Source organism: Chiloscyllium punctatum, chromosome 41 (assembly GCF_047496795.1).
Source record: "Chiloscyllium punctatum isolate Juve2018m chromosome 41, sChiPun1.3, whole genome shotgun sequence".
Lineage (NCBI taxonomy): Eukaryota > Metazoa > Chordata > Chondrichthyes > Orectolobiformes > Hemiscylliidae > Chiloscyllium > Chiloscyllium punctatum.
Genome location: NC_092779.1, coordinates 67159630 through 67166775, shown reverse-complemented (window position 1 = coordinate 67166775; position 7146 = coordinate 67159630). Strand labels below are relative to the sequence as shown.

Here is a 7146-nt window from a genome sequence, read left to right as displayed (position 1 = left end):
CTTTGCATAAACATGCACTTCGCAGCTCTCGGTATTTGATTTTCCTGGATGTCTTTCATACGAAAAAAACGTTCACAGCAACTTGACTTGAAAAAGAAAATCGAGTTTTTATTCATTATCCCAATGCAACCAACATTACAAAGCAGTTTAGTCAACAGGCTCAAACTATTCTTTGAGATTTTGTCATAGCGTCAATGCATATAAACTGAACATTGGAGTTTCAGTTTCAATAGGACAGCTGTGATCAACTGAAAGCAGCACAATTGAAAGCCGTTGATGACAGCGACGAGAGTGGGATTCGAACCCACGCGTGCAGAGCACAATGGATTAGCAGTCCATCGCCTTAACCTCTCGGCCACCTCGTGGTAACGGTGGGGAAAGCTATGACCTTATGAACAATTGAATTGCGTAAATTAGGCAGAGCAGCAGATATTTCTCGCTGGTGTTGGTGAAATGATAAATAACACAGTACGGTTCAAAGACGATGGTCTGGCCCCTGGGTTGTGGGGCAAGTGCACTCCCACTGTCACACTATGCACACAGTGATCTGAACAAAAATGAGGAAATGAATATGTAACAAGGTCTGTTGAATTCTGTGAAGATTTGAAGTCAACGGAATGAAGAACCCGAGACAGCAGGAGGTTTTCTTTCAATAAAGAGTTGGAGAGAGCTCTTAAGGATAGTGGAATCAAGGGTTATGAGGATAAGGCAGGAACAGGATACAGATTGAGGATGTTCAGCCATGATCATAATGAATGGTGGTGCTGGCTCGAAGGGCAGAATGGCCTACTCCTGCACCTGCTGTCTATTGTCTATTAAATTGCCTGTGAGGAATTGTTTTCCAGACTGGAGGAGAGTGCATAGTGCTCAATGTCATTATTCGGAACACCTAACTTCCACTCAGATGTTTTTGACACTCACTTGTGTACAGGACAGACAATTTCAAAATCCAAAATAAGGCTAAACTGACAATTGAAGTCAACAATGCAAAAACCTTGATCTGTATCATTTTCCTGGGCCGTGCGACACCAAGTCACTGTATGATCACAGCAACACAGTGAGCAAGTGTCAGAAGGAAAATGAGTGCAGTGTCAGAGCGCATACTGGGAGCAGCACGTGACACACGGTGAAGTGCATTTCCCACAACAGGAACACTTCCCAAACAGCGGACTGTGGTGGAAGAATTCAGAGGGGGTTTACACTTTGAAATTTGATGCCAGAGACACAAAGGAGATCTGTCATTGAGTCTGTTCAAGATGAAGATTTTAAGATTTCTACAGAATCAAAAAAAATAAAAAGCTCATGAGTTAGTGAAGGCAAAAGATGAAATTGTACATTTCATCGATCTATCCATCTTTACAATGAGTACCTCACCACTTTCTTCACTCGGGGACAGAACCACTGGTGAAGATGATCATATAATCCCCGTTACTAGCCATGGAATCAGAGAAACTCGGTTTCCCAAACGTTAAGGTAAAACCAGGAATGTGGAGGTAAGCATTAATGTGTTGCTCCTGTGCTGAAGGTGCACAGTATCTCTTTTTCAGTATAGTGGGGTGTGCTGTGCCGAAGTTTTAATTTTGAGCCTCACATGGAGCAACTTCAATTTATCGTCGGGTTGAGGGATACGGACAGAAGGTGATATTGAGCAAAGCCAAGTTTATGGGAAAATACCCGTGTTTGTGGATTGAGAAACAACCTTTTCTGGATAATGACTCCTTGATCAATAAACTTACTGCAAGTATCTAAAACGTGAAGAGACATATGTGGAGAGAGAGCCGAAGGTGATTTTTCAGCAGAGGGATAACGTTTCCCATGTGTACTGCGTTAAATTCCGGGAAAATAGATGTTGAACTGGTTTCATGTTACACAGTTTGTTGCAAAGTCACAAAGGTTGTTGCAGTATTAAAAAAAAGAAATCACATAGGACCGTTTGAATATTGTATTGACCTGAATTTTGGTCTGAGCATACTTTATCTTAAGTGGCGTGCTGCAGAGAAGTACAGAGGGTTAACAATACAAAAGGACAGAGTCTTCTTGGTGGATTTCTTGAGTGGAGTAAAGAATGTACGAAATATACATAACATCATGTGAATGTGGTCAAGTCTTTAAAGTAGGTGTTGCGTCTCCAAGTGACGATTCAATTCCTCCTCATTAGGATATAACTTCTGTCTGCAGATATTTTAGGACATCAGCTCCATTTACCGAGTTTCACCTTGAATAATACGCCACACCTTACCAATCCATGAACTTGTTATACTCAGTCTTCTTCAGTTGTACGATTTCATGAAATGTCTTTGTGCCTGAAGTCAACAAATTCGAAATTGTTACGCAACCACACTGACTTTCACTCAATGGTAAATTCTCTCCTTGCACGTTTGTTCGTGCATCTTTTAACACACTCTGAAGTCAGCTTCTACGTTTTATTTCTGGAAAGTCGTTCACGATTTAAATAACTCTATTGAGTGGAAGAAACTCTCATCCAAACTTTTCTTAATCATTCACTAATGGTTTTCAAGCTCTAACGAAAGTTATTGATTCACAAGAAAGAGGGACTTTCCCCAGTTTATTCATTCAAACCTCGCGTTATGTGAAAATCTCATTTGCTTTTTCAAACTTGCGTGTTTCTGCTCCAGCATTTACAAATCTCGTGAACAAACTCCTTTATTCTTTCTATCATCCCGTTTGTATTCTTTCTGATAATTTTATGTTTCAGAAAACAACGTCACTTGGCTTTCTAATAGCTTGCTATCCAGGAAACACCGTCTGTGCCCTTTCTAACTTCTTTACATGCTTTTGGTGGAGAATGAGGACAAGGATTACACACAGTACTCCCACTGAGTGTTACTTCAAGGTTTTACAGTTACACTATGAACTCTTTGATTTTTAAATATGACGCCTCATTTTATAAACTCCAATCAGGTAAATTACTATCTATCCAGTTCATGAACATCGTATCTATCACTTCCTTTATTCTTCCACGGAATGTCTGAAAGGTTTGTAATGCCAACATCTCCAAACCCCCGTTTCCTGAGTCAGTCTCAGCTATTTCTAAAGGCGACTGAAGTTCAAATACTTCATAGTGTGTTTCCCGTCATTCCAGTGCAGACTGGTTCTGGACAGCAAATGCCATCACCAAAGGCCACTGTGGATCTGAAATCAACAGTTTTCACATAGTAATTGTCGTAGCTATTGTGTATCGTATGTCCGTGTTCTTTTTCATCATTTCATGGGTCCCTGTATTGAATTCTACTGAACGATTAATTTGTGAATCGAGACATTCCCTTCACCACTCATTCGAAACTCAATGAAACATTGAAAGATTTTGCTCATATGCTTCCAGTGGACAGTTCTGCCATTACTGGGATGAATCGGTGAACATTCCCCACGTATCCTTGAAGGCAAGGATGTCCTTTTCCATTTTGGGAGATCATTACAGCACTGAGTACCATGTGTGCGTTCATTAAAACCAAAACAGTTGCAGCAAGACTTTAAAACGAAGATTTTGCTATCTACTTGCATTGGTTGTCGCAAAAATTACATTCCATATTGTGGTATGTTTGTGGATGAAAGCACTTTCTGAATCTTGAGCCATTGTATTTCAGTTTTGTCAAAACGTTATCATTCGCTGTTCTCTCTTTCCCTTTCAGTTTCTCGTTCTATATCCCGTATTTTATCAGTTTATCTTAAGTTTTCAATAATTTCAATCAATCTCGCTCCTGATTACCAATCCGAGAGAATGCCACAATCTTCTCAATTTATATATAGTGCAGCTGTAGGGCGCGGTGACCAAGTGGAAAGGCATTGGTCACGTGAACCAAATAAAAGGAGCCGGCTGGTGGAATCTGGCAGTACCATCTCAGTCATATTTAAAACATTTAACGTAATCTTCAGCCAAATCATATTGGCAGAAAATAAGAAATCAAAAATGAAAACATTGTTGATGTTGAAATTCAAACAAAAACAGACGTTGCTGGAATATTTCAGGACGTCTGGCAGCATCAGTGGAGAGATGGACCCAATGGATGTGAAACGTTAACTGTGATTCATCTGCACAGATGCTGCCAGCACACCTGTGATTTTACAGCAATTTCTGTTATTGTTTCAGATTGGCAGATTTTGTCGCAGTTCATGAGAACAGTGCTCATGAGAATCAAACAGACAGCATTGACCTGGTAGTGTGAAATGATACAGTAATAATGAATGAGTGGAGAGTGTTGTACTGGGAAAGCACAGCAGGTTAGGCAACATCCGAGGAGCAGGAGAATGGACGATTTAGGCATAAGCCATTCATCAGGATTTAGGTTTGTGAGTCGGGCAGAGGAACAAAGCTGAAGCCAGGTGCCAACTCGCAGGCACCTCCTCCTACAGACCACGATCATAAAATCTCCTCCCCTCACCAAACCATCATCTCCCAGACCATCCACAATCTCATCACCTCTGGGCATCTCCCATCCACAACCTTCAACCTCATTGTCCGTGAACCGTGCACTCCCCGATTATACCTCCTTCCTAAGATTCACAAACCTGACTGCCCCAGTCGACCTATTGTCTCATCCTGAGCCTGTCCCATCCGAATAATCTTTTCCTACCTCTACACAATCCTCTCTCCCCAGTTCAGGAAATGACCACTTACATTCGTGACACCCCTATGCACTTCACCACCTCCAAGAATTTCGCTTCCCTGGTCCTCAACGCGCCATATTTACCATGGACATCCAGTCCCTGTACAAATCCATCTGCCATGACAGAAGTCTGCAAGCCTTCCATTTCTTAATCTCACACCATCGCAACCAGTACCTTCCCACCGACATCCTCATCCACCGGGCTGAACTGGTACTCACAATCAACAACTTCTCTTTCCAATTCCCCCACTTCCTCCATCGAAACCGGTCGCCATGGGCACCCGCATAGGACCTAGCTAAGCCTGTCTGTTTGTCAGATACGCAGAATTATCCATCTTTCGCAATTATACAGGCCCCACCCTCCACCTGTTACTCCGATACATTGATGAATGTTTGGGGCCACTTGGTGCTCCAACGAGGAGGTTGAATAGCTCACCAACGTTACCAACACCTTCCACTCCAACCTCAAATTTATCCAGATCATCTTGGCAACTTCCCTCACCTTCCTGGACCTCTCCATCACCGACTCTGGCGACTGACTAATTACAGACATATACTACAAGCCCACCACCTCCCACATGTATCTAGTCTACATCTCCTCCAACCCTATGTCGTGTAAGAACGCCATTCCTTATTCCAAATTCCTCCACCTCCAGCAAATCTGTTCCCAAGATGACCAATTACACTTCAGAAAGAGCCAGTTGGTCTCCTTCTTCCACGATCACAAATTGCCTTCCCACGTGGTTGACAGCTCCCTCCAGTTCAACACCTCCATTTCACACACCACCACCCTTGAAGCCACGCCTCTCAACGCAACAAAGACAGAACCACCAGGTGCTCACCTTACACCCCATAAAACTCCGAATGAACCATCATATTCTGCCACTGATGCCACCTCCAAACAGACACCATCATCAGAGATATATTTCGCTGCCCAGCCCTGCCAACATTCCGTAAAGACCATTCCCTCCATGACCCCCTCTTCAGGTACACACATTCCCCCACCAGCCCACAACCCTCTCCTGGCACCTTTCACTGCCACCAAAGGAAGGGCGAAACAAGCACCCACATCACTCCCCTCACCTCAGCCAAGGCCGGAAGGGATCATTCCACATCCATTAGAAATTCACCTGTACAGCTACCAATGTCATCGACTGAATCCGTTGCGCCCAGTGTGGTTTCCTCTACATCAGGGAGACAGGAAACCTTCTTGCAGATCTTTTCAGAGAACATCTCAGGGACACCCGCACCCACCAACTTCACCGTCCCGTGGCTGAACACTTCAACTCCCCCTCCTATCCCATCAAAGACATACAGGTCCTGGATCTCCTCCACTGCCAAACCGTTACCACCCAACGCCTGGAGGAGGGACGCCACACATTCCGCCTTGGGACCCTAACACCACACGGGATAAATGTGAATTTGAACAGTTACCTCATTTGCCCTCCCCCAAGCACAAGCCTTCAACTCGCCACTGCCCTCTCGACCCATTTCTGCCATTTCTGACCACTTATCTTCTCCCACCTATTCATCCATCTATTGCTTTCCAGCTATTTCCCCTCAACCCCACACTATTTCCTTTTATCTCTCAGCCCCGACTCACAAGCCTTATTCCTGATGAAGGGCTTAAGCCTGAAACCTGAATTCTCCTGCTCCTCGGATGCTACCTGATCTGCTGTGCTATTCCAGCATCACACTGCCAACTCTGATCTCCAGCATCTGCAGCCCTAACTTTATCCTTGGAATTATCAATGACCTTAGAGTGAATATATCCCTCGATTGCAGTGATCACAGTGTGACTGAGTTTTCCATTTATTTTGGGTGAAGGCAGGCTGGATCTGAGACGAGCGCTTAACATGTAAACAACGGGAATGGTATCAGATAGCGAAGTTAGGGCGGGCTGAAGTGAAGTGGAAAATTCTGTCAGAAGATGGATCAGTACAACTGCCCCACATCACCCAGACTGTAAAAGACACGCAGAAAGAGCAAATCAACTTCAGTGCAGACACAATGACAGGTAAAGTGGAAAGGAGACAATACAACACACTGAGGTGCAGTGGAATTATTTATGTGAAAGGATTCGATATATAAGCGACACCTTTACATATGGACTGCCATCACATTGGAAAAATGAATTTCCTGCAGTGTAACGGCGATATTTGCCTGTTGACATCACAATGCTGAGAGACACTGACATAGTTTCTTCTGTAGCAGCGTGGCCTCGTAAAAACATGATCGTCCCATTAACCAGAATTCAATACTTCAAAGCTCTCCTCTGCACTGTACAACTTATTTGCTGCTCCTGTAGTCAGATCTCAATCGCTTCACTGTGTACCTTCTTCTGCTTCCTGCGTCACGGAAACACTTGAAACGTGGGCAAATCCACTTTCCACTTTCACCAATCTTTTGCAACTCCCGAGTTGGCACAGGTACGAGTGACCGATTGGCCTTCTCGAGCGTTCTAACTCTGGTATGATCTGAATGATAAAGTGGACTGTGTCTGATCGGCAGAACGTCCCCA

General features: G+C 43.8%; 1 non-coding gene across 1 annotated transcript; it reads right to left on the bottom strand.

Annotated features, from left to right (window-relative positions):
* Positions 1–283: 283 nt before the first annotated feature.
* trnas-gcu (transfer RNA serine (anticodon GCU)) lies at positions 284–365 on the bottom strand. Its single transcript has one exon. It is a non-coding gene; the product is annotated as a tRNA-Ser (tRNA).
* Between the last annotated feature and the right edge of the window lie 6781 nt (positions 366–7146).